Here is a 25779-nt window from a genome sequence, read left to right on the forward strand (position 1 = left end):
TGCATCACTTGCTGTCTGCTGTGTAGGCAAGCACTGAATGTGCCCCAACTATCAGACCCATCAGACTCAAGATTTAGCCATAATCCCCTGAAAAAAATGACATGTTTTGGGCAAGTAACACCAGAGTCTTTACTAGAGGTGGGCAGGGAAATGGAGGAGAATAGCAGTTGCAGATCTCTGGGGCTCTGTGGACCTCTTCTAAAGAAACAGTAAAGGGTTTAACCAAGATTTACAAGCCTTCTGGCACTGGCTGTAAGTGGTTTTGTAAATACATGAAAAGTCTTGCAGGGTTGCACACTAGAAGTTACTGATGATGTTACTCAACGGGCTGGGAGGTTTTGCTGGTGCTACAACTTCCTGGATCAGCCCCCAGGGAGCAGTAAAGCGGCACCGGCTTCATTTGCTCCGAGTCGCACAGGACACAAGGGTGTCCCCTCTGCAAGCCGTTGCACCCTGCCTGGCTGCAGACCAGCCCCGTCCTTGGAGACTCTGGGCAGCCCATCTTGCTGGAGAGGACACTGTGGTGGTGGCTGCCTCTAATCTTCCTTCCACCCAGCAGGCCATGTGAGGACAGAGCAGCCAGTGATGCCTGTTCATCAGTGAGCAGTGCTGAGCTTCCCTGCAACGTGCCTGCCCAAAGGCTGCTGTTGACACAGAAAGCTGCTCTTGTGGCACCAGAATCAGCCTCTGGCTGGAGATAAGCTGGCTGAAGCTGACACCAGGTAGTGGTGGTAAAGATGTTGATCTGCGAATGCTGGGCTTCCAGGAGGTCCTCTCGAAGCTTCAGTGCTTTTTTCTTTCCCAACACTGTGGAAATCCAAACAGCCATGGCAGCAAAATGTTCCCCTAGAAAATTAGCCACAAGACTGTACTTCTGAAGTGGACTGCTGTGATGAGTTTATTCCAGATTTCCATGCAGTTTTACTGGGAATTCATTGCACCTAAAAAGTCCAATCTACAGACCAATAAAAAAAAGTTTTCACCTGACAGAGGAGGCATCAAACCATCTACCTAGATGGTGGTCACACCATCCTTAGAAATTACTGTAACCAGGTACTTTCGCTTTGGTTATGTCTTAACAATCTGAGACACACATTCATAGCCATGACCTCTTACAGCAATGACACAATGACCAACAAGGAGGAGGCTTGTGAGTGCACACGCAATGTGGAAACCACTGAGGAAAAACCATTACTCAGTGCTTAGGTTTATATATAAATCTCCTTTTTACAAGTAGGAGTTCCTTTTGTAATTTTTCCAACCATAACTGTACATAAGCAAGCATTAGCAGATCTTTTAAACTCATGAGCATTCTTCTGCAAGAGGGAAAAACTGGCCCATCATTACTCCTGTTTGTCGCATGCCTCAAAGAAGTGCCCGTTAGTGTGTGTCCAGCCCCTTTATATGAAACTGAGCAATGAAGACGCTGACAGCTTCTATTTGTCTATATTGAATCCTGCAGAGATGGCAGAGAAAACATCCAGCATTAATAATAAAATAAACTCCTTTTGTTACATATAACAAAATATACCTTTACAATGATGAAAAGATTTGGGTTCCCTCCAGTATGGTTTTCTCTGCATGGCTGGGTTTTTGCATTTCTTTCAGCTTGCTCTTTGTAATCCATTTCCAGTTGGGTGTTTTTTTCTTTCCAAGTCTAACATATAGCCTGATGTTACAAATTTGGCCTGTGACAGCTTGAGGACTATGTTTATTTGTTTAGACAAAGTCTCTTTCCTTCCAAGTCTATTTTAAATACCATGGAAACAGTCTCTTAGTCCTGAGGTTTTGTTTGTCATTGTTAGTTATTAAAAACGTTGCTCAAGGTCAGCAGTGACCCAACCATCCTTTGCAGGAGGCATCTTCCACAGTTCAGCGATGGCTTTGGGAAGTCATGAGGGGACAAGGGAGAGGAAGAGGAAGATCAAGAGATAAGAACTTTTTTCTAGATGATTTGAAAGGTTTCTTTTTCTTCTGAATGTGTATGGGCCCAAGTAACGCACAAGGCAAGAGCTGAAGGATAAACTCTGGCAGTGCTCAAGCCTGGCCCGGCCCCATGTCAAGGGACAAACTCTGGTGGTTTTTTTTTTTTCCCTGTCCTCACAGTTGGGAATGTGCCATGATTTAAAACCCCTGTAGCATTAACTGCCCCATTACACAAAGCAGAAAGCTGAGTGACTGACCTCATCTGCTAGAACAAGTGTTTTAATGCTGTCCAAAGTTCGAATCAATCAAAAGGTCAAACTTGTTTAAGGCAGTGAGTGATAAGAGAGGGGATGGCTCAGGAAGCTCATTCCCAGCCATTGGAATAGAGCCAGCCTGGCTGCAGGAAAAACTCCAGATAGCACATACCCTGGAGAACAGTGACAGCTCAGAAATAGAGAGCTGAGTCTCCCCTTACTGGAGTCAGTGGCTGGAGGGAATTCCCGTCAAATGCAATAGAAGTATTTAGGGACTAGTGAATAAAAGGACCCTGGTGAATAGGACTTTAGGTAATTGTCCTGGCAAGGCTTGGTCAGAAGTCAAATCATGGTTTCTTTAGTTCAGTAGGTTTTCAGTCAGGTGTTGGAATGGACTGTTAGAGGAAAATGTGATTTTCTAGCTGGAAGTTTTGTTCCTTTTGAAGAAGGAAAGACCAAGGTTACATTGGTAACTAAGTGTGCTCATAGCACAGCAGCTCTCTGAAATGGCAGATCTCTGGTGGCATTTCCATCAGCATGGGCAGCATGGTGGATAGAGATGTGCAAAACTTCTGATCAGTAGGAAAAGTTTGAGGGCAGCTGATTCTATCTGATGAAAGAGGACAGTTTATCCCCTTTGGGAGGGATGGGAAGGAAGAGGAAACTCTTACCTTGCTCAGCTGAGGCTGGAACAGACCTTTTTCCTGCACTATCAAAGGCAGGTTTTCCCTTCCAGTGTTTTCTTCTGTGAGGGAGAGAACATGGTCTCTGTGGAAAACTTACCTTCTGGTGGTGTGTGGGGCTGCTCAGCACCTGAAGCAGCTCTTTGGAAACTCTTTCCCCAGTTCAAACTGGTGGCTTTTCCAAGGATCTAATGGCTTTAGTTAAAACAAAGGAAAAAAAAGATAAGAGGGAGGGGAAGAGGGAGTGAGGTCTTCTTACAGTATGTTCCTGCCATTTGAATTATGATGGGGGACATTACTGGGGAGCTAGAAAGCCCATTAGCATCCATGGCACATGGCCATGCTTTCATGGGCTTGCAAGGGATGGATTTTTTTATATATACTTCTTCTTTTGTCAAAGGAAGCGTTCTCCGAGGGCCAACTACAGAAAAATTCCCTGGCCTTTTTGGCGGGATTCCCTGTTAGTTACACAGACAGGATTTTCTGTGCTCCAGCTCTGGTGTGTGACCCATGCTTTCAACACATCCAGGGCCAAATGAGGATCTTTTAACTCAGGGATGAATCTGACCAGTTTTCTTGTATAGAAAAGATGTAAATATTTCTATGGTGAAGAAAGGTAATACTCGGGATAAGGAAGGGTGGCCCAGGCTGCTGGCCTGGCATTAAGAAGAAGGATGGGTTGAGAACCAAGCAACAGACCTGCTATATCACAAGGACCACCATTGCTTGTTAGATCTGATGGGAAGTGGGGGAAGGACCCCCAGACCTAGAGGGAGGCTACAGCAGTTTGGGGCTGCACTCGTGGATGAACAGCAACTCATTTGTGTTATCATATCTGACTGAAACTAAATAACTGAAAGCAACATTGCTCCCTCCATGCTCAGTTCTGCAGAAGCACTAACACAGTGCAGACAACAGGCATTCTGTGGTGTCCTGGGCCTGTTTCTGTTGGTGATGGGCCTCTCAGCAGTGAGCAGTACACTGGCCCCAGGTTTGCCAAGCCAGTGGCCACTGCACAGTGGCTGCACGGCAAAACCGTTGGCATGGCGATAAGAAATGCAGGATCTCCCCTGGGAAGGCAGGAAGCATCACAGGCCTGGGATGCAGGTGAAGACCAGGTGAAAGTTCCCTGCAGACCAGTTCCAGATTGCTCAATCCAGGCAGGCATCTGCACATCCTCCAGCCTCAGAGGTTAGATCTGCTCTGCTTTTTACTAGCCTTCACCTTCACTGCTGGCAAAACCAGAACGAGCAGCAACATTGCAATAGAGAATATTTTGTTGGGTTTTTTTCCTGAGCTCTGATTCATGAAACCAGATGTGTCTGTGCTTTTTTTGAGCTCATTTGAATGTATGCAATGGACTTCTAGCTTTGAAAAATCATCAGTTACCAGGTGTCTTTTAAATTGTAAACCTCTGTAGTCAGAGGTTAAAATTGTGTCAAAACAGTCACTGATAAGAATTCATATTATACTTCAAATACGCTATGATTTCCTCCAGCTCTTTCTCCTGAGAAGTTGTCTCATGGCAATTTTATGGCTCACAAAAGATTTGCTACCCACCCATCGCTATAGTTTCAGTCACAGATTTACTGATAAATGCTTTTAATAATTAACAGTTGCAGTGTCTCTGTACCTCTGTCTGATAAGTATCTCATCTCTCTGACAGTAAAAAAAAAAAGACCTATTGTAACTGGAAGAGTCCTGAGGGCTGTGTGCTGGTGGAAGGTACCTGCAGCGGTATAGTCTGGGTCCAAGTGCAGATCTTCTCCTGTGACTGGAGTTGTTCATAAGCAGAGTTTTGCCCTAGACCCAATTTTGAGCTCTAGGTAGCTGGAGGAGCAGAGAGCAGAGTTCCTAAGGTAAAAAAGGGGTTTTGGCGCCATGTGGGGGGCTGGGAAGGAGCAGTGGAAGTCAAAAAGATGAGCAGGTTGGGCAGTGATTTTTCTTCTTAACCCAGCCCTCAAGGGTCTCATCCAGCCTCTGTGCTGTCTGCCAAAACCTCATACTGAGTGGCTATTTTGGGATAAAGCAACACCGAGCGTTACTTTGGAGATGTTTGGAGAGAGACTTAATAAAATCAGCTAATAAGGTTTGACATGCTGAAGATTAGAAAGAACCATTCCGAACATCTGCCCTGACCTCGGTGGTGGGAGGCTTAATGAAGACATGGGTGTCTTGGGGCTGGGATGTCTTCTCCTGGGATGGCTGGTGGGACATATCCCGCCGCCGTGCTGCACAAACAGCTCACCTCTTGTGAAGCCATGTCTGACCTGTGTGGGCAGACCACCAGGATAACTTGGCACTGGCTATTTGCCTTGAAAGAAGAAAAATAAAGAGAAAAAAGCTGGCTCTGCGCTGTCGTGTGCTCATGCTGGGAGCAGCCAAGCTCTGCGTGCAGCTGGGGCTGGTAACTTCAGCAGTTGTCCCTGTGTAAATCATCCTGTCCCGGGATTGGAAGGTGCACGTGGTTGCACCGAGGGAGCACAAGAGCAGAGCCACAGCACTGCCCTCGCTGCTTGCAACAGGCACCACTGCGAATTGCTCTGGGGCTTTAGCTTCTGCCTTTGTTCCCATGTTGGCTTTTTTTTTCCTTTTTTTTCCTTTCTCGTCATAGGACCAGCCCAGAATAGAACCACGAGATCAGTGTTTATCGCTTTCCAAATAATCTATACCCTGTTTTTAGTGCTGACGCTGTGTATGAAAGGCTATGTCACCGCTGCGCTCATGTTTCCATGTGACACTGAAGCTTACTGGTTTTTCCCATTTCATAACTAATAAGTGAAGTGAGCTTGACAGCCTTGGTTTCAGCTTTAGCCCCTTGGTTCCCATGTCACACATAGGCTTGGTTAGCAGCAAATTCTTGTCAGGAGAAGAGAATTACAGTTCAAGCTTGAAATGTACTAGCGTCCAGTGCAAAGTTTTAAATTCTTGACCAAAGTTAGATAAAGCTGGCTGAAAGTGTGACGTTTGAAATACACTATCTATTTATCTTCTCCTTCTGACCAAAAATACCTAGGGTGGAAGTATGTGCCTTATTTGCATCTAAGCAGAGAACAGTTGAGCTCCTCTAACGAGAAGAGTAAACAGAGCATTTTAAATATTCTCTTTCTTTAAATCTGTGCTATTCTCCCTATATGTGTATGTATTATTATATTAAAAAAGAAAAAAGAAAAATATGGTATGTATGTATACACACATCTTTAAAGAAAAAAGAATGATTGGTTTTCAAGGTGCATGAAAGCTTATTTAACTAGCAATGAGAAAACAATGTTAGCTCTCCCACAGTAGTCTTTAATAGCTCTGCATTCCAGCCTGAGTACAGATGGAGCTTTGATATTATCGCAGTTTTGCAGTGACTATGTGCTGTACATCCTGCTGCTAATCCTGTGGTGGGAATCAGCGCCTCTTAACACCTGGTGCCAAGACACAACCATTTGCCTGAACCTGTCACAGATGATTTCAGCTACAGGATACGCAGCATCGTGGGCTGGATTTGGGCATATCCTGGCTCGGTAAGTCAACACCAGGCCCCTTCTCAGACTGGTGCTGTATGCTGAGATCCTCCTCATCTGAAATTGCTCCTCCACAGCTGCCGCTCTGGGCTGCCCTCCTGGGTAGCTTTCAGCTCAGCTATTTATCCAAGCTCCATTTTTCTATGTTCATTGGGGACTGCTCCTCCCCTCCAGGCACACAGAAAGAGGATTTGTTTTTCGACTATGGTTTAGTTATAGTTTCCAGCAGGATGAGCTGGATCTCACATCACCGCTTGGGCGAGGGAGGAACAGCATGTGAAATACAGCAGCTTCTGGGGCCAAAAGAGGAGCAAGTGCCTGGAGAGCTGTGAGCCCTGGGCTCTTCGCTGCAGCCCTGGGCCCCATCAGGGTGATGCTGTTTACTGAGCCTCCCTTCTGGCTGTGGCTGGGCAGGGAGCGCGAGTGCTCTAATAGCTGAAATCAGATGTAGAGTCCTGATGGTTTTGGTCTCTTTGCTAACTTTGGGCAACCAGATCGTGTTCTTTGAGAGTTTTCTGGAAGCTGAATGGAAGAATTGGTGGGGGCGTGCTTTTTGGTAATGGCTTGCTAAATTTATGGTTTAGATTTGAAGGTACCCTTAGCCTGACCTCTGCTACATAGCATAAAGTATTGAATTTCATGCACTTAACTCCCACAGTTTATCGAAGAGCTGGCTGACCACAGTACTTCCCTAAGAAAAGAAATGCTATTAAATGCAGTCATTTCAGCATGCTAGAATTCCTAATTCTTATTCCTAAGAACATGCCAACAGCTAGGAGTCACATAGATTTTCAAGAAGGCTCTTGGACAAAGATCTCCTGACCAAGGCTCTCCCTGCCTTCCCCTTAACCCCATGTTTCTCCCCAGACTGCACTCTGCTGCTTGTCTCCTCTCCTGGTTGTGCTGGACGTTACAGAGACATTAAATAAGTTAAAGGAGCAAAGGGGGAAGAGGTATCCATTTGGGGAATAAGAAAGCGGCAGGCTGAAAGTGGGGATCATTTAACCCAGCTCAGCAGCAATGGGTTAATCTGACCTTGCCCTACATTTGGGTGGGAAACTGTCAACTCAAAATAGGTATTTATTGTTCCACACAGATGTTTGCAATGATGTTTCTTTGCCTTGCAACAGTGCTGCAACACAAACCCTGTTGGGCTGGAGACTTCACCAGTGCAGAGCAAAAAGCTGTCCCTACCCCAAAAAGGTCTCAGACTCACAAGGTACTTACTTATCTTTATCCATTCATTTCCCTTTTTCTGTATTTTTTTTTTTCAGTACCCAGACTCAAATACAATTACAAATAAATGATTCCATGTAACCTGAGATAGGGAGAACTGAGATAGACGTGTTGCCATCCGGCACTGACCTGCCTGGGATAATGGAAGATTGGGGGATTTGTGTGTAGGATGCACAGATTTGGAGAGCTGCAGCATGGCTTTTCTAAAGTGACACAGCCAAAGATATTCTAGAGATTATCCTCCAAAAATTCAATGGTCAAGGGCTTAATGACTTAAATAGCGGTCAAATGTCTGTTTACTATCAATCACTATTGCCAGTTGAACTGCATTAATGAAAGTTTCGTGATAAAAGCTGCCTTATCATCCAGAACTGAGATACCAGACTAATGAGCTCCTTCAAGGCTTGAAGAAATGCTCCTTTGGGCAGCAAAAGAGACGATGTGTCGCTTTCCTGAATTAGGCTGAGTCAAACGGATGGTCAGGCCCTCCAGAGAGAAACAATGTCTTTCACCTTTTGGTGTTAAAGGACTGTTTTTTCCATGTGTCAGGAAAGGTTCTGGCTGCCTTGCAAGAGTTTAGAGTCCAAGCAGACACACCTTGCTGGCCATTTGCAGTGGCCTGGGATGAAGGCCACCGCAGCAGCACAGGCAATGTCATTGCTACAGGGGTGGCACAGAGTGTTCACTGTACATCCCTCTGCACAACGCCCTACCTCCTTGGAGAAAATGGATTGAAAATTGTATTTAACATTGTTGATTACAATTATTCCAGATTTATTACCTGGTTTTTTGTTCACTGTTTGGCTGCCTGCTCCCCCTCCATCTGCCAGCCCTGTAATCCACCTCTTCTTATCTCGGCACAGTTTGCTCCACCTCTTGCTCATTTTCATTTTATTGCCTAGCTAATCTCATCCTTCTGCTTTTCCTGACACTGTTCTCCCCTCCCCATCCGTGGAGATTAAATCACTGCTCCTTTTGTTTAATGCCACTCAAAATTCCCTCATTCCACTCAGGCTTTGGGATGCTTCCAGGCACTTTTGCTGTTGTTGCACACATCCGTTTTCCTGGCACAAAAAGGCCCGTCAGCATCTGATGGAAGCGTTAGTGAGTCCTCGCTTCAACCAGTTCTCAGAGATGTCCTGAATCTGAAATGGAGCTTGGCTCAGCCTGAAACATGCACAGTGCAGCAAGAGGCAGCTGTATGTGTCTCGTCACCACAGGAACATCAGCAGGATGCTTAGGACATGTCTGCAGTGGTGTCAGAGCCTGGCACTGGAATATTAGTTGAGAAAAGTCTAGTTCAAAAGCATGGGCTAGAAAATCTCCAAGCTACCAAAATGTGAAGTTTTGGAAGTGGTTTCTCAGCTTAGTAGGTGATGTATCAGTAATGTATCACATCATCCCTATTTACAGCACCTAGAGGCATGCCAGTATTTATGGCCTCAACAGTCTCTTGCTTTAGTTACTGCTGAGAGTTGCTGAGGATTTTAGGGTCAAAGTTGACACCAGCCTCCCTGCTGAAGGGTAATAAGTGCATCCTGGTTTGGGGTCACAACTGCAGATATGAGTGGGAACACTGGGTGTTTCAAGCCACGTGTTTCTGGCACCCTTTCTCCTTCCTGCAGCTCTGAACAGTGCTGGAGACTCTCTTGCCTATATTCCCTCCACCTGTGTGACTGTGCGAGTCCACTGACTTCAGTGCTGCTAATGGTAGTTCCAAACTGGAACAGCAGAGCCTGTAACCCCAGACAATGTCAGAATGCATTACAGCCGAGGGGCCAAGCCCATGGAAGGGACTCCTCGCAGCTGCCAGTCTGCTGTTCTTCCCTGCTGCAAGCAGCCGAGCATGTTTGCTGCCAGCAGTTGGATGAGAACAAGTCCTAAAGTCCTGCTTCAAATAAATCCCCCCTTTGAGTACATGGGCGAAACTCCTCTTTGTGAGGACCACTGCTGTTTGGCCCTAATCATTGAGTCTAGTTATTTTTAATCTGTTTGTTTTTTATCTCTTGCCTTAATTCTCAATTCGCAATGCCAACCATGATGCATTTGCTGTAACTCCCTTCACTACTTTTATCTGCCAGCATGTTTTAAATAAGTTTAAAGAGTACAAGAGCTAAAAAAACAATCCAAACAGGCAGCTTAAGATAAAAGCCAGCAGCATGCGTTTAAAAATAGACTGGGCAGCCCTGCGAGAGGTGCCAAGTAAGTGGGTGCACAGGAGGTGAACAGCGCAGGCTGAAGAGGCTCTGTTTAAACAGAAGGTAAAAAAGGGGCAGGGGGAGCTGCGGTTCATTTTGTTCGCTTACGTGTTGCTCAGATAATGCAATGTATCTTCAGGCAGGTTCTAAAAATGGATGCAGCTCTTGGGTTTCACCGGGTGACACTCAGGCGGCAGCTCTCCTTCAGAGCCTCCTGCGGAGCGCCTGTGGGAGCAGCACAAGTGCATACCAGTGAAATGGCATTTGGTGTTTCAAAACCAGCAGCAATACTCAGGTCTCAGCACTGGCACTTTTGCACTGGCACTTTTGCAGAAGACTTTTGCAGTGAAGAGTGTGCCTTTATGTTACACCAAGGTTCCTGATGCAGAAAGGGCTGCCTGTAAATCCTCTTTCTTGCTGTGGCTGACCTGTGAAAACAGCAATTGTCTGACAGTGACAACGGCACTTAGTAACTCGGGATTAAAGTGTCCTATCCAGTGAGCAATTTTACAGAAGCAGATTTTAGGATTGAAGCAGGTTTAATACAACACAATTGTCTTGAAGGCCTCCTTGGCATGTTAATGGTGTTTCTATTTGCTCTAAATATACATAAGATGCTGAAGGGATGTGTTATCCTGAGCAGGGGATAAAAGGGACCAAGAAAAAGATTCAAAGATCTGGTCCAAACTCCACGCTATTGCACAATTGTGTGAGCCACTGGCTTCTCTAGGATAGGGCATCATCCCACTAGGGCTGCACTAGTCACCATTCCTCTCTCACTGCTCCAGGATGAGTGTTAGTGTCTTTATCTTTCTTCTTATCCTCTCTCCTGCCTAGTTGAGCTCAGCTCACGTGTGAGAAAGGATGAGTGTTTGTTAACCTTCAGTGGCTGCGGCAATGATCAACCAGCCCTTCCCTGCTCCCAAGGAGACTGTGTTTGAATTGGGCACATGTTACTCACTGTCATGGAGAATTCTGCATTTCTCGGCTAAATGAGTCTTCTCAGGCTGTCTCTGTTGTGTAAAGAGCAAATTCAGGGGAGAAAGGATAACAGTGCTCCTTGGCCAACGATAGTTGTGTTAGTTGTGTTCTCAAGTTGGCAAGTAGTTGTGTTCTCATAAAGAAGGCAGCAGAGAGTGAAGCCTTCCTCCTGGGAATAGAGTGTTCCCCTGTAGAGTTGGTGCCTGTTGGGTGAATTGTTGTCTACAAGATTAATTAGCTTAGAAAGGAGATAGAATACTTGGGAGTAATGAATCATAATGAGTTGTTATATTTGAGGAGCGACAAGCTAAATTTATGCATGCTTTGGACTACTTGTTTTAGTCAGAATGGAAAATAGTGTAATGTACTTTTCTGTTTTGTTTTCATTTCTGGATGTTGGGAAGTAAATCACTGGTGGCTTGAGTTTGTGAGGTCTTGCAATTGTTGATTGCACAGTGTTTAATCTCTCTCTTGAGTTCTAGAGCTGGTCTAGGAGCGGCAACTTCTCTGGAATCAATACATTTGCCCCTGCCTTCAACAAATGGGATTTTGACCCGTTCATGAGAAAACATGAAACTTTTATGCTAAAAGAGAAAAAAATGTTGTGTTGTCCTGATACTATGAGTGGTAGTGTTATATGGCAGCTCTGAGTGAGGTGTAGCACCCTCATCTAGGACAGTAGATTCACCTCCCGTACCAAGGTGAGTCAAGGGACCTATTGATAGCAAGACTCCATCAGATCCTTCAAGCTCCTGCTGTTCCCAGAAGAATCTCTGGAGGTTTTCTATGGAATTAGACCTGGCAAAAATAGCAATCTAAGGGATATACAGGCATTGTAACCCTTGAAATACCTGGGAAGTAATGATCAGCAAGCTACTCCTGGAAGATAGCTTCTGGAATCTACAGAAGATGAAGGACACTATGAAAAAGATGATCTTTCTGAGAATTTGTTCTTAGTCCCCTTCAAGAATCATAACTCATCCATGGGTGAGCTGAAACCTGTCACAAGTTGCTGTGCTTGATTTGGGGTTTTTTGCTGTGGTACCAAGGTTCGACTGGTTCAAGGTTGGAGGAGCTGCAAACAGTAGGAGGATTTGAATTCACAGCCTTTCTTTTGAATAGATCAGTGGTTCCAGGAGAGCGAGTGGGACTGCTGCAGCGTTCTTTGCTGGATTGATGCCTCTGGAAGCGTTTGGAGAGATTTGACAAATCTTTCTGTCTCTTGCAGGTTCACACTGCCGTTAGCCCAGTCATAACTGTGTGAGGCAGACCATTGTTTCTGTCACTGCTGGGAGAAGACATTTTTCTCATCACAGAACAAAGAGCACTTCGGGGTTCAAAGGCAAAAGGTACCAACTGACATTTAATATTGCTACTAATTATATGTCAAAAACTAATATAGGTTAGGGCTAAATTAGTGCATTTCTCCAGATGTTTTCACAGTTGCCCTGGCTGCAGCACAATGGGTTATGTTCTGAGCTGTTAGGTACTCATACTGGCCTTTCTCACCTCCACTGATGTGGTTGCTCCTAGCACGATCAGGTGCAGACTCCCACTTACTAAGTGCTATAAAAGGCATCACTCTGACACAAAGTGGAAAATTCTCCTTGGGGTGCAGAGCTCTTACAGGAGGCAGTCAGTGGGGGTGACTGCTTATAGACCTGGCCCCATGCTTTGAGATGTGAATTCATATACAGTATCTTCTGTGAAGGCAGCTATTGCTCCTGCCAAACTGCTCTGAAGACCCATACAATGATGTTAATTGTAAGCTACAAGCTGGCTCTTATCTTTGAATTGTTTTTCTCTAACAATTTTAAGAAGAGCTCAGTATGTTCTCAGTGGGAGCTGATAGATGCTGAGCACTTCTGAAATTCTGCCAACTTCATTCAGGTTCCTAAATGGAACTGAGTGCTTTTGAACATATGATCCTGAGAGTACATTTTATAGCACTACAGCTCTGTCCATATCACTTCTTTCCTCTTTTACTCTCCCCATCATGCTCCCAGCAGTGAAAATAACACTAAGAGCACCAGGCTAGTCGAGGCTTGAGTGATGTCTCAGTTGTTATGTCAGCTCAAGCAACACTGAACAGAATTAAATGACAGCAACAAAAAGGCGAGTGCCTGTCTGCATCCTGTCTGCAGTAGCATCCCCATCATCGCTACTGGCAGTACAGATATAATTGAGATGGGATTATATATGTATGTATGTATTTGAAAACAGAAATGTAATGCAAACTCTGCCTTATTTTTCAGAGTTTTTCATCTTGTGTTTCAGGCTGTACTTGGCAATGCTCTAACTCACTTTTAGGATTCAAATTTTCTCCTAAATAGATTCTTGGGGCAGATAAAAATGAGTATTTTTTAGCATTTGCAGGGCAGAGGAGGAGGGAACACTGACCTTTATCTGAAGCTTTTCCAATAGAGTTAGTGCATGGAAGGCATCTGTTTTGGTCCTGTAAGGCTGATATCCTCTCCTAGCAGACTTGGCAGTGAGTGGAAGAACCACGTCAAAAATCTGGGGGGCCCATGTGCTGTGGACAAAAGTATGGCAATGACTTTCAACATGAGTGATTGGAGTGATGTTGGAGGGCTGGCTAAAAGCGATTAGTGTAGCGCTCCGGAATGTGGCGTTTCAATAGCCGCTCCAGAAGGATCTGCAGCCCCATTGACTTTTGCAGTGTCAGGAAAGAGCCCCTGCGCTCCGGCTTTTCCCAGTTTGAAAGGGTGAACATGCAGTGCAATATGCACAGCGATCACAGAGCTCCCTGCTTTGCTCCCCACATGCCTGCTGACTGTTTTCCTGGTGTTTTCCTTTGCTCCAGAGAAATCTGATGCCCCAGAGATTCATGTGGCCACCAGGTCCTCATGCATGGCCAGAAACCCCCTTGATAATCTTCATCAGTGTTAGGCCATAGTCTTGCTGTTTGTTTACCCTGGGCCAGAGCACTAAAAGCTGCCTTTGGGTGTGATCTGGCTGTTAGCTGTGCAGCCAGGTGGTATGTTGATGTGGGGTTTGGGTGTCTTGTTTCCACTGCTGCCTGGGTTTTGGTCTCTGGGAATGCACCCAGCAGGACTGAGCATGTGTCTGTGGCCACATTCACTTGTTTCGTTTCCTTTTCTTTTCCTATATCGCTCCCCCACCTTCTGATTTCTAGGTAGATAAATCAAAGTGTGGAATCAATTATAATAAAGCTTGGTGGAACGCCTCGCTGATGTGAACACTTACATTTTCAGTTGAGGTGGGAAAAGAATGTACTCATTCAAGCCCTCATCTAGGGCAGGGAATTCCCTAGCTTTTGTCTAAATATGGCATGCAAGAGCAGAGCACAGGCAACGCAATACTTCACTGAGTATTGTTTAAAAGGGTGCTTGGCACCGAGCAGCAAGTAGGATTCTTGTAAAAACATGGCACGAAGAGTTGTTTGACAGATTCTGACATAGCAAAGTCTTTACAAGAGGAGGAAAAAAAAAAAAAAGAAGGAAAAGAGAGAAACTGCAGAGTACATGAAGCCAAAAGCACACTCTCTGCCTAGGAGGAATGCAGAATAAAAGGCACTTAGGACTGCGTCATACCCTGCATGATATGTGGGTCTGATCCTATTAGTGATCAATGGCACTTAGTTAAAAACACACTCCTAAAAACACACTGCCTGTTGTTGGTCATTCAGGAGAGGTGATGAAGTAATGAGAGCTGAGGAAGAAACTGCTATGGCTTGAACCCACCGACCAAAGTCTCTGTCACAGACTTTCCTGGTTGAAGGGCCCCATTCTCTGCTGTCCTGATTTGTTGCTGTGCAGTGTTTCACCCTGCAAGTAGTGGCATTTCACTAGCAGATCTTTGAACACAACACTCAGTACCAAGCAAGCCTGTGGTTTGGGTAGGTGTCTCCCTTTTTTGCAAAGCTTACACTGAGTTGTGGCTTTGAATACCTATTGCAGCAGTGAGCAACGATTCATGCCTAGAAGAAAACCCATCTCCCACTACCTCTGCCACATCTGGAGACACTGCGAGCACCTCAGAGCACAAAGGCATTTACACATCTCAGCAATGGAGATTGACTCTATTACTTACATCAGGCTGCGTAGCTCATACAGAGAAGGTCTCAGCTCAGCATCCATTTAAAGTGAAGCTCTCCCCTGAATTCACCTTGAATGCAGCATCCATACTTGATCACATCTAGAGCTTCCTCATGTCAGGGCCAAGACACTCTTCCCAGGTTGGTTGGTTAGATGGTTTCTTGCAATGTAAACTAGAATGGTAGTCTGTAATAAGCACCTAACCTCAGGCAGTTTTGTTGTTCCTGAAATGCAAAGACTAAATTGTGTTCTGCAATAGTATTTGCTTAAGGTGAGTCCATTAGCTGCTCTGCATGTGTACTAGTGTTACTGAAAGCTGTCTGGTATGGAATAGGAGCAAGAAGGTCTCTAATCTCCTCCTGTGCGCATCTTCCAGGGAAAGCAAAGGAAAGACCACCATATATTTTAATGTGTCGCCCATGAGCAAAGCAACAAAGTCCAAGAGTTTCTGGGTCATTTTAGCAAAGCTCAGGAGAGAGCAAGGCACAAGAGCACTCCCCCACCCTTTTTGAGCATTTCAGTTGATGTTGCTAATTGTTGTGGACCTCCTGCAAATATTTCTGAAAGCAAATATTTGATGTCCCCATCCACTAGAAAATAAGTGTAAGAACTGACCGCCTGCCACTCACCTGGGCATCTCCACAAAACTCAGCCAGGGCTGCGGATAAATAGCAACGACTGCGGAGCTTTTGTCATTAGCTTCTCTACGAACAAGAGCTGTGATGGGAGAGCAAACAACACCTGCCTGGGAGGAACTGGGCTGAAAAGGGAGCGGAGGCTGGTGGGCAGAGGCTGTTTGTGCAGCTGTTGGTCTCCGGGGTGGGGCTGCTGGCAGAAGTGGGAGGAAGATGCTATCTCCGTCAGCCCATGCTAATGCCATGCTAATGCAAGAGGCAGAATGGATGAGTGCCCTGCTTCCTGTACCCCAGCTAGTGATGGGTAGTGCTCCGCTGCGCTGGAAAGAGGCTGGAAAGTCTCTGGAGTGGACCTGCTCCTGGCTGCTGTGTGGGTCACACCAGAGGATACTTCACAGGGATGGACAGTCCCTTATCTGGCAGAGGAGGCAGATCATTCACTGCTCACGTCTCTACCCAAGGATGAATTTTACTAGGGAAACCAGTATCACTTTGCCCTAACTGGGAAGCAGGGAAGATAGTATGTTCTTAATGAGCTCTGGCTGGGCGTATGTAGGGCCTCAATACCCAATGCCCTGAAAGTCATTTACCCAAATGACTGCATTTGGGTGCTGGGTTTTTTCTTTATTTTCTGTTGGGTTTTGGGTTTTTTTTTTCTGTTTTTAGCCTTTTAAAAACAAACTTCGGATTCATCACATGGAAATGATCTCATCGCATTACAGATTCGCTTTCCTGGGAAACTAAACTTCTGGTGTAATCATGGGAAAGTCTCACCTTCCCTTTTTAGTTTCCTTTAACCAAGTTTCTATTGAAATCAGCTTGGCAGGCTAACAACTCAGAAGCTAAGAGACAAAAGACAACTCTTCATTACTATTAGGATTTTTTTTAATCTTATGATTTGTTTACCAATCTCATGATTTTGGGGAGATGGCAAGTGATTTTTGAATACTTAATGACATATATCTAAATCTATAGAGAAGGCAGGTCCCCTCATAATACATTTTACCAACACAGTAGTCTTTCTGTCCTACTGCCAACAAAAAAAGAAGCCCCATAATTAATTACTGCTCCATCTTTTGTAATCTTCTGTGAGCTGCAACACTTTCTGTTCACTCCTGCTCTTTTTTCTAACTCTTACAAATCCTTTGCACAACTGGAAACCTGGCTTAGCAAATCCAATATTTCTATAGTCAAGCGAGGAAGGACTTGGCTCCTCTTCAAAGGGAGCTTTTATCAAGTGTTTAGTGTGATGTGACAAAGCAGGGAAGTGTGCCATGGATGCGATGCTTCCAAATTCACCCCTTTCTACCTTGATTAAACTTGAGAGCAATTACCCAGGGTGATGAACCTGCCAATGTGCATCTTGTTTACAGCTGTGCTGAGTTTTTAATGTGTTTTCCTGTTTTGGACTAGGACAACACACTTCCACTTTATGCCCTGGATAAAATCCCACGTGAAATACGGAGTTTCTATTGTTTTGCCACTAGGACCACAGGAAGCAGAAAGCCTTTCCTGGGATGCCCTGGGACATCGCTGCTCATGTGTGCAGTCACGGTTGGGCCCCAGCAGACCTGTAAGGTCTTGCTGTCAGAGCAGGAAAGCTTTGGATGGTCCAGGAGAAATAAAAAAGATTTATCCTGGGACTATTTTATTGTGCTTGGAACGAGCATACACCGTCTGGTGTGAGCGGGCTCTAGACGCTGCTGTAAATTGCAGATGAAATTTTCACAGCCTTTGCCATTTCATTTTCCCCTGTTTTATTTTGTGTGTTTCCCTCTCATCCCTAGATTCCACTTTATTCTTAATTCTGATAAATTTAGAACATTGGATCAAAGTCTTATTTAAAAAAAAAAACAAAACCCAAAAGATTTTGGCAATAAATACTTTGCAAAACATATTTATTTTACCAATTTCCCAGTTGCCCAAAGCAGTAATTTTAAAAATGACTGCATCTAACTAGTTTTACTTGAAAATATCTTCTTTCATTTTTCTCTCTCTCTTTTTAATTTTTTTCTTCACAAGAACCAGGCCAATTTTCAGAGAAATGTTACCAGGAGAAATGCACATCAGCACGCTGTGAAATTTCCGTGTTTGGTTTTGAATCTGTCAGGTTATGTGGAGAAAAAAAAAAATGTTGCGAATTTTCTAGTTCAGTAACTGTAGTTTGGTGTTCTTGCCTTGCAGTTGGGGCAGAATATGCTGGGGGACAAGAGCTGTCCCGAGGGGACAGGTCACCCTCGTCACCCTGCCTCTGCCCGGTGTTTCATCCAGCTGGCCCCAGCCCATCACTCTGTGCCCAAGCAGCCAACTGGCTTCCTCCTCTTTTCTTCGGATAATCATCTTCCCTCTTTTTGTTGACTAAAATCATAGAATCACAGAATGGTTTGCGTTGGAAGGACCTTAAGATCGTCCAGTTCCAACCCCCCTGCCATGGGCAGGGATGCCTCACACTAGACGATGTCACCCAAGACTCTGTCCAACCTGGCCTTGAACACTGCCAGGAATGGAGCATTTACCACTTCTTTTGGCAACCTGTGCCAGCGCCTCACAGTAAAGAACTTCTTCCTTACAGCTAACCTAGACTTCCCTTGTTTTAGTTTGAATCCAAAAATGACACGAAACACTCCAGGAAAAATCAAGATTATGACATGGCACTGAACAGTTCTTTGCCAAGGAGTCACTGGTTACCTCTGAAGCCATTTGTGGACAGCAGTGGGACACCAGACCCAGCTCATGGTTGAACTTCACTCTGTGCCATGACTCCAAACGAGGTACAGCGCTGCAGCCATGCTTGCACCCAGGACTGACATAGGTCACATATGGCATGGTCCTGGATGCAAAGACACCCTCTGTGCACTGAGGAGGGCTTTTTAGTAGGCCCGTGCTGTGGCAGCACCAGTTCAGCTCTTGGCTGCTTTGCCCACCTTGCATGCAGAGGAGAATGTTGGCTTAGCCTGGGAGAGATCTACCTTTGAGCGCTTGGAAGTGGGAAGTGCCTAACTGCAGGTTGGGACACACTGCTGGGAAATAGTGTTGGCCTTTGGCCAGCCCAAAACAGGGAGGTGGCAAAGCTGCCTTTGATGCCTAGACTCCTATGGAGTGGTATGTCCTGGAGGGGTGGCCTTGCAGGCAGAGCCATGGTGAGGCTCTCTGACAAGCTGTTCCCATTCCTGCTCACTGTGGATGCGGCAGCCCACCGGCTCTCTGCTGTGCTGAAATATCAGCCAGCACTGGTGCCTTGGCTCTGTTGTTTCCAGCCGCAAAGGGTAATTTTTAATCCCTCTATTCAGAGTGTTTCAAGGAACAGGAGGAGGAACATACGGCATATGCTCACCTCAGCTGCCAGGAGGAGTGGGGGAGTGTGTCCCAGCAGCTGCTGGGGTAATGCTCGTCCTTCTGTCCACGACTGCATCTGAAAGATGTGCTCAGAGTGCTTGGGCATCACCCCCATAAGCAGGTGGGCTCCATGAACTGAGCATGGCTTGGGGGACAAAGTCCTTTCCTCCCCTCAGCAACTCAACAGGGTCGTGGGCAACGGCAAGTGCAGTGCAGAGGGACTGGAGGAGGGACTTTATCCTCTCATGTGTCTCCCTCAGGCAGATCAGCTCTACAATGGTGCTGGGGGCTCTTCAAAGGTACAGGTTATCCCACAACAGCCACACTGGGGCAGAGGCTTTTGAGATACAGGTGCCTTAGGTGTCTGGAAATTGGTTGGATTAAGGATTCATGTTTGACCAGAGAAGGTTTATGATGAGATCTGGGCTGGACACACCTCAAAGCACATAAGATATCTACAGCAGTAGTAAGTAGGGGCTGGATGCAGTGCTCAGCCACTAGAGACCTGCCTCCTGGATCCTGTATCACCCAATGTCTTCCCTTGCCATCACATCTCCAGCACATCACACCTTGATGTGCTGTCATTGCTCGTTGTCCTGGCCATCATCCTGGCACTACTTGCAGTCAACAGGAACAGTGTTGGTGGCACTGGTGGAACTAACATCTCCTCCCTTCACTTGTTCCCTCCTGCATCCCTCCCCTGCCTACTCTGATCTCACTCTCGCTGCATTGCCTGCTCTGGGCACCATCTGGTGAATTTTGGGCTGTCTCATCTCACCAACTGTCATTTGTCCTGGCTGTGGTGTAAACGTGTTCACGTTTTGCATCAAAGGACCCCTAAACCATTCACTTTGTGGACCAGCCGGCCTGTCGGAGAGGAGCCAAGCAGTTGGCACTCAATAAGCAACAAGCATTAATAAAAGCATTACAGTGAGGTTAGTGCCTCATTAAAGTAATGCTAACGAACCGGCTGCCTTCCAGAAGTATGAAATTTTAACTAATGCTTCCTCCTTCTGATTTTATGTATAATTAAATCTTCCTAGGGAGGCAATATTCAGTTCTCCAGGCTGCTACAGCATAAGCAAAGCCCAGTTCAGAGGATTTGCTCTGGAAATGCACTGGAGCTCTTGTGAGCAGTCTCTGGCCGCATCCTGCAGCCTCATCATACACAGCGCACAATCTCTGTGCATCCATGCTGTGTGGTTGTGGCAGCATCCTGGATTCACAGTAAAATGAAAGGCTGGGCACCTCCTGTTTACTGCTAGAGCTCTTTGTTAGGGAGAGGGCCCATGGCTTGTGTGCAGTGCCATGCAGTCTATGGGCACTCACTGCTCCACGAGCAGCATCTGAACTTTGCTGGATGGAGACTGCTGGGTTTGGGGTCTGGGGACTGATGCTTCTTGTCCGACGAAGCAGCAGGGATTTGTACCAGAGGGGTTGTGCTCTGGGCCCCCCCGAGCACCCTTAGGGCTGGCTCCGGGGGCTGCTCCTGTCTCCCCACACAGCCCCGGGCAGACACCCGACTGCCCACAGAGCCCCATGGCTCCATTGTAAAGCAAATCAGTTCTCCCCTGCTCTGAGGAATGGCCTGCTCTTGGGCAGGCTTGGCAGCGCAGGCAGGCAAGCAGCTGCTCCGGGACTCACAGCCCCTTTTTATTTCGTCTGCTTGGCTTTAGAAGTGCGTGACAAGCACGTGAGTGACGGTGCTGCTGGATATGCAGCCACTGGGGCATCTTGCTGGCTGGGCGGCTGGAAGCTCTTCTCCACTCATGTGAGCACTCTGCTGGTCCTCCTCATACCTCCAACAGGCTTTTATTCTCATGCTCTCTCTGAAGCACATTCAGAGGTTTCATTGTCAAAGGACAGTGTCTGAAGGATGAATGTCTCTTTTACCTTGCCTGATAGGGAGGGTAAAGGGCAAACCCGGTGGTTTTAATGATAAATAATCACTTTCTTGAATGGAAACAACCACTCCAAATCGTTTCTGCTATGTTTAGTAGCCCATTTGGATGTTCTGCAGGGGGAGAGGGTGTCATCAGAGTGAGTTTGGTGTTACACCACGGTGTTATGTTTGGCTTGTTGGAGAGACTGACTCAGAGCTCAAAGAAGCTGCAGGTTTGTGCTAAGGCTACTTCCTAAAGCTTATGGGTTAGAGGGAGCTACGCAAGCAATGACTGGGCTTTTGGGTGTGCATGCCTGGGGCTGGCAATGGCTCAGGGTGAAGGATGACCACAGCCTGGGGGAGGTCACATCTCACTGCAAACTTTCCTCTTTGTTTCAGTGCAGATTTTGTTCTTGCAAAGGCCCCAGCTCTGCAGACAAGCACTATCCTCACTGCAGTGAAATTAATAAGGTGTCTAGGGGCAAAGGTAAAACTAAAGTACATAAGTAAATGTTTGCAGGATCAGGACCTTATTCAGGCATAAATCAGGTAGCTCCAGCCAACAATAGAATTACCTAAGTATAAAATCCCATGTAAGCCAGTGAGATCAGCTCCAACCTGCTATGAATTTGCTTTTTGTTTCCATGCCAAGAATATATCACTTCTAACTGCTGCAATCGGGTCTGGTCCTTTTTATGTTGGTTTTTTTTTTTTTTTTAAGTGCTTTGGGCACATTTATTTCCCATCACCAGCAGATACGCACAGAGCTTGACCCTCCTTTTCTTGGGCATGCCCCAGCCTGCTTCGCCCACAATAAGTTGTTCGCTATCAGGGAGTATTTTTTTTCTTCCCTTGCCTTTTCTGTTGCTGCATTCAGTCAACAAAGGGACAGCAGTGACGATCCAAAACCGTTCTTTGTATTTGCCTGGGAACAGAGACAACTATTTGTTGGTCTTTTGCTGTTGGGGATTTTTTTTCTGTCTTAGCTGGTGACCGTTTAAACGGCTACTGGTACCTGTGGTGCAGCACATACTGGTGTTGCAGGATCTGTTCCAGATGGCACTGGGCAAACACAGAGCAGGCAGTGATGACAAAGTGCATGTGGGTGGTATCAGATCAAGCCAAAGGTCCTGGGCACAGTGGTCTCCACTGTCCCTCCCAGAGAACATAGCTTGGTCGTGGTATGTGCCTCAGTTTCCCCAGTTCTCAGCGTACTGTTTTGAGATGGCCCAAAGACAATGTTCGCAGCTGGTTGAGCCAGGATGAGACCAGTTCTTGCAAATGATCTTGGGCAAAATACCTGGGAGAAGAAAGGCAGGGAGAGATGGGAAAGGGAGAAGGAAGGCAGGGAGAGATGGGAGAGAGAGAAGGAAGCCAGAGGCTCTTTTAGATTGGGGGCAAACTTATTAGTCTCTCCATCCCTGGGGCCATGCAGCAGCAGACCAGGCAGTGAAGGCAGCTCCTGGACCAGTTCCCATTCCCTTCCTTGCCTGTCTCTCCAGCTACAGCCCATGAAAAGCCCAGGCAGAGCCTCCCCTGCCCGTTACACTGGGACACAGCAGTCTCCAGGTATGCATTTCCCAAGTGACATTTAGGCTCTTCAATTACTTCTGAAAATGGTCCAGAGGGTCCCGATTGATGTGCTGTAGACAAATGATGCCTGTGACCTGCTTCGCTATGACTGCCCCGTTTAGTGGTTGTTTGGGGTTTTTTTTAATAGGCTTTGCCTTCTCAGTCTTGTGTCTTGAAGCAGAAGCAAAATCCACCAGGTGACTGTAACTGCTGTTCCCACAGTTGTGTTTTCCTTGTGGCATAATCACAGCTCGGTATCTTGAGTATGCCTGAAATGGAAGCCCTTCTCCCACACCACGTAGGGGACAGCTGGCTGGCAAGGAAAATAAATCACCCTGAGCTGGTGTCCTTTAGAAGCCATTATTTCAGTAGACCACAAAAATGAAGAAGTGCTGGGGGGAAGCCAAGCGTGACTCGTGAATGGCCACACTGGAGCACTTGGTGCTTGGCTGCCAGCACGCTTGTCGCAGCACAGTGGCTCCCGAGTGAGGTCTGCAGCACAGCAGCCTCCTGTCTCTGCTCTGGGCTGTTCAGGGAATGTTTTGAGGATTTCCACTTCCCCATCCATTGGGGAAGGCAGTTCTGTGCTGCTGCCCTTCTCTGTTTCTTCAGTGTTTTTGTTCAGCTCTGGAGCAAATCACAAGCCCTCTGAGCAAACACTCAGTGTCAAAGCATCTTCTTGCAGCTCCAGAGCAGTGCTTTCCTCCCACATTGTCCCCATGCTTTGGACACTGGCTTGTGCTGGGGACATCCTGGTGTCATTAGAGCCATTTGTCACCCCTGGGTGCTCAGGAGCTGGGGTAGGAGCTGCTCTCCTGCCTCTGCCAGCCATAACTACTGTTGGTGCTGCAGACCAACCCCTCCTGCAGCTAAACATTCCCGAGAGCCATATGGCATCTCTGAGGCTTTGATTGAATTGAATGAAACCCAAAGCAGCCCAGCAGGTTGGACTGCAAGCCATGGGGAGCTCGGAGGGGGGCCTGTCCTGCCCTGCTTGGGGCATGCACGCTGCCAGCCTGGGTGTTAATGACACACACTAGTGTCTTGGTGGAGCTGCTGGTGGGGTCGGGGGTTTGCACACAGAGGATGGGTTTGCGGTCAAGTGATACAAGTGGAAGGAGCAGCATCTCAGGGTGATGTTTGAAGCAGCTGGCAGACAGAAGGTGGAGCAGGGGAGTTTGCAATACAGGGTGTTGGCTGTAAACCCAGGCCATAAAAGCCACGGTTCAAACCTGTTCTCAGGACCATGGCTGGCTCTGCGAAGCCACCGTGAGCTGCAGGAGAGCCCTGACCTGAGCTCTGCTCTTTCAGGTGGAGATAAACAGTCCTGGAGCACATCAGTAGGAGAGGTGCATGTGGGTCCAGCCTGCTGGTGTCCACCAGAATCCCAGACCCACAGAGGCAAAAAGCCTTGCACCTCACTGCAGTACTTTGCAATGCTTTGAGTTTGCTATGGAAAAATGAGCAGTGCAGGTTTGTTGAATCTCAAACACTACGTTAGGTCTGGTCTCCAGGGCAGAGCCATCATCCTGCTGTTGGCGGTGCCCAGCTCCCAGACCTGCCCTGGTAGGACTGAGTGGTTGTGAGCAGCATCTCCCCGCACTGGGACGCACAGGCTGGAGGAGGGATGCGTGTCCTCCTGCGTGGAGCTATGGGGAGCTGGAGTAACTCAGTGATTTCAGGGGACTGGCCAGAAAGGAGAAGAACGTGGCGAGGAGGATGAATGTTTAATGTTGCAAAGGTTTCTGGAGGTATGCTCTATAATTCTCATTGTGTAAAAATGCCAGATTTCAGAGTTCACTCTACATGAATAAAAGGGGTGGGAGGATAACTGAGTCTGACTGATTAGGAATTAGTTTTTAGTTGTGTACCCATGAAAAAAAGAAATCTAACCCCTACAGAAACTCATTTTGAGAGGAGTAACCTCAACATTATTTGTCATTGTCTAACAAGGATGTTGCAGTATTGCTGGGACTTCCCTTCTCCCCCAGCCCTCCTCACCAGAATGCAATATTCTGATACAATTGATGGGGCGTTTGGAATCTGACAGCATTTGCTTCTACCTGGTTTCCTGTGAAAACCCTCCTGTCGCCTCACAGAGCTACATGAAGGTACGTAAGCTTTATACCCCACTCTCTCCCTCCCACTAGGAGGATGGGAACTGGACAATTCCTCCAGTTCCTCAGCACAGGGGTTGAGGTGATCTGGCTCTGCACAAACCAGCTCGAGCAACGGGCTCTCACAGCGGTTTCATCTGCTTGCTGGGCTGAAAGTTGTGACCTCGGCTATTGCAGCAGATGCTCTCTGGAAGTGCTCTGCAGCAAAATCTCTTTAAACAGCAATAGTAGAACTGTTGGGGTAATTTATACATCTGAACCAGCAAAGGGGCTTTGCTTGGGTTTTCCGCACCTCAACAGCTCTTAAGCCTGCGCATTCTGCTTGTGCCTCACGGTGTGGAGGAGAACACCCAGCACAGAGAGGCCACTTCTGCCAACAACAGGAAAGATCGTGTTTGGTTCTGCTGTCAGTGGCCTTTAGCTTGGAGAGAAACCTCCACTAACCAGCTTGATTTGTGGCATTTTTACAGCAAAATAAAAGATGCCTGGAGTTATTTGTTGGTCACCAAGCAAATGTTTTACTGCTGAAATGTTCCAGAGGCCATTTACAAAGTCTTGATTGGCAAAAGTGCTGAGAACTTAAAAACTTCCACTTGCCCTCCCCTCCCTATAGGCCCAGGGCTGGGATGGAAGATGGAGATGGAGGTGATGGAGATGGAGCCTCCTCCTGCAGGAGCCGCAGAGGTCACCCAGGGCTGAAGAGTGGGGAGAAGCTCATTTGTTATGCAAATGTCTGCTTGAGCCTGGTGTAGACAGTGGAAAGCTCTTGAATTATTTTAAGCAGAGGACAAAAGTTCTTTCCCTCCCCCTATCATCTTGGATCCTAGTAAAAACAAAACAAACCAGAAACCTCTCTGTGAACCATCTGACAATGATCAGCGCTCGCTTTCCTGGCAGGAGCGCGGCAGCCGGGCATACGCAGGCGCGTGGAAATAGAACAATGAAGAAGAAAGCTGTATTGGCAGCAGACAGGCTTTATTTTGTCTTGATGACAGCACAAAATAATCATTCTGCAGCCTTATCTCTGTGAGCGTGCTGGGGCCAGGCAAGCTGCAGCGGGCTGAAGGGCTGGCCGTGGGTGACCAGCAGTGATGCTTTCCTGATGCCTACCTTGGCTGAGGGCGGCTGCAGCTCTCCAGGCAAGGAAGGGAGCAGGGGGGGCTGTGTTGGTTGCACGAAGTACTTGCAGGTCAAGGTGGCAGCCTGGCCCATGCAGAGAAGCCGCCGTGCGTGGTGGGGAGCTTCCTGCACCGGTCGGCGGCTGGGCTTTGCATGAGCAGATGTGCGTTTGGTGGCTGCTAAGAAAACCCTGCTGATATTTACATAGCAGCCAGGGGACAAAGCAGAGCCTCTGCTATGCAGGCTGTG

At 46.9% G+C, this 25779-nt stretch overlaps 1 long non-coding RNA gene across 2 annotated transcripts; it reads left to right on the forward strand.

The window, feature by feature from the left end:
- Nucleotides 1-532: 532 nt before the first annotated feature.
- LOC115615385 lies at nucleotides 533-25377 on the forward strand. Of its 2 annotated transcripts, XR_003994034.1 has the most exons (6): nucleotides 533-722; nucleotides 6209-6375; nucleotides 7506-7594; nucleotides 12019-12139; nucleotides 24248-24405; nucleotides 25025-25377. It is a non-coding gene; the product is annotated as an uncharacterized LOC115615385 (long non-coding RNA). The 2 variants fall into 2 exon arrangements; XR_003994033.1 differs by lacking the exon at nucleotides 533-722 and having other exon boundaries at nucleotides 6017-6375.
- The last annotated feature ends 402 nt before the right edge of the window (nucleotides 25378-25779 follow it).

This window comes from Strigops habroptila, chromosome 13 (genome assembly GCF_004027225.2).
Source record: "Strigops habroptila isolate Jane chromosome 13, bStrHab1.2.pri, whole genome shotgun sequence".
Classification (NCBI taxonomy): domain Eukaryota; kingdom Metazoa; phylum Chordata; class Aves; order Psittaciformes; family Psittacidae; genus Strigops; species Strigops habroptila.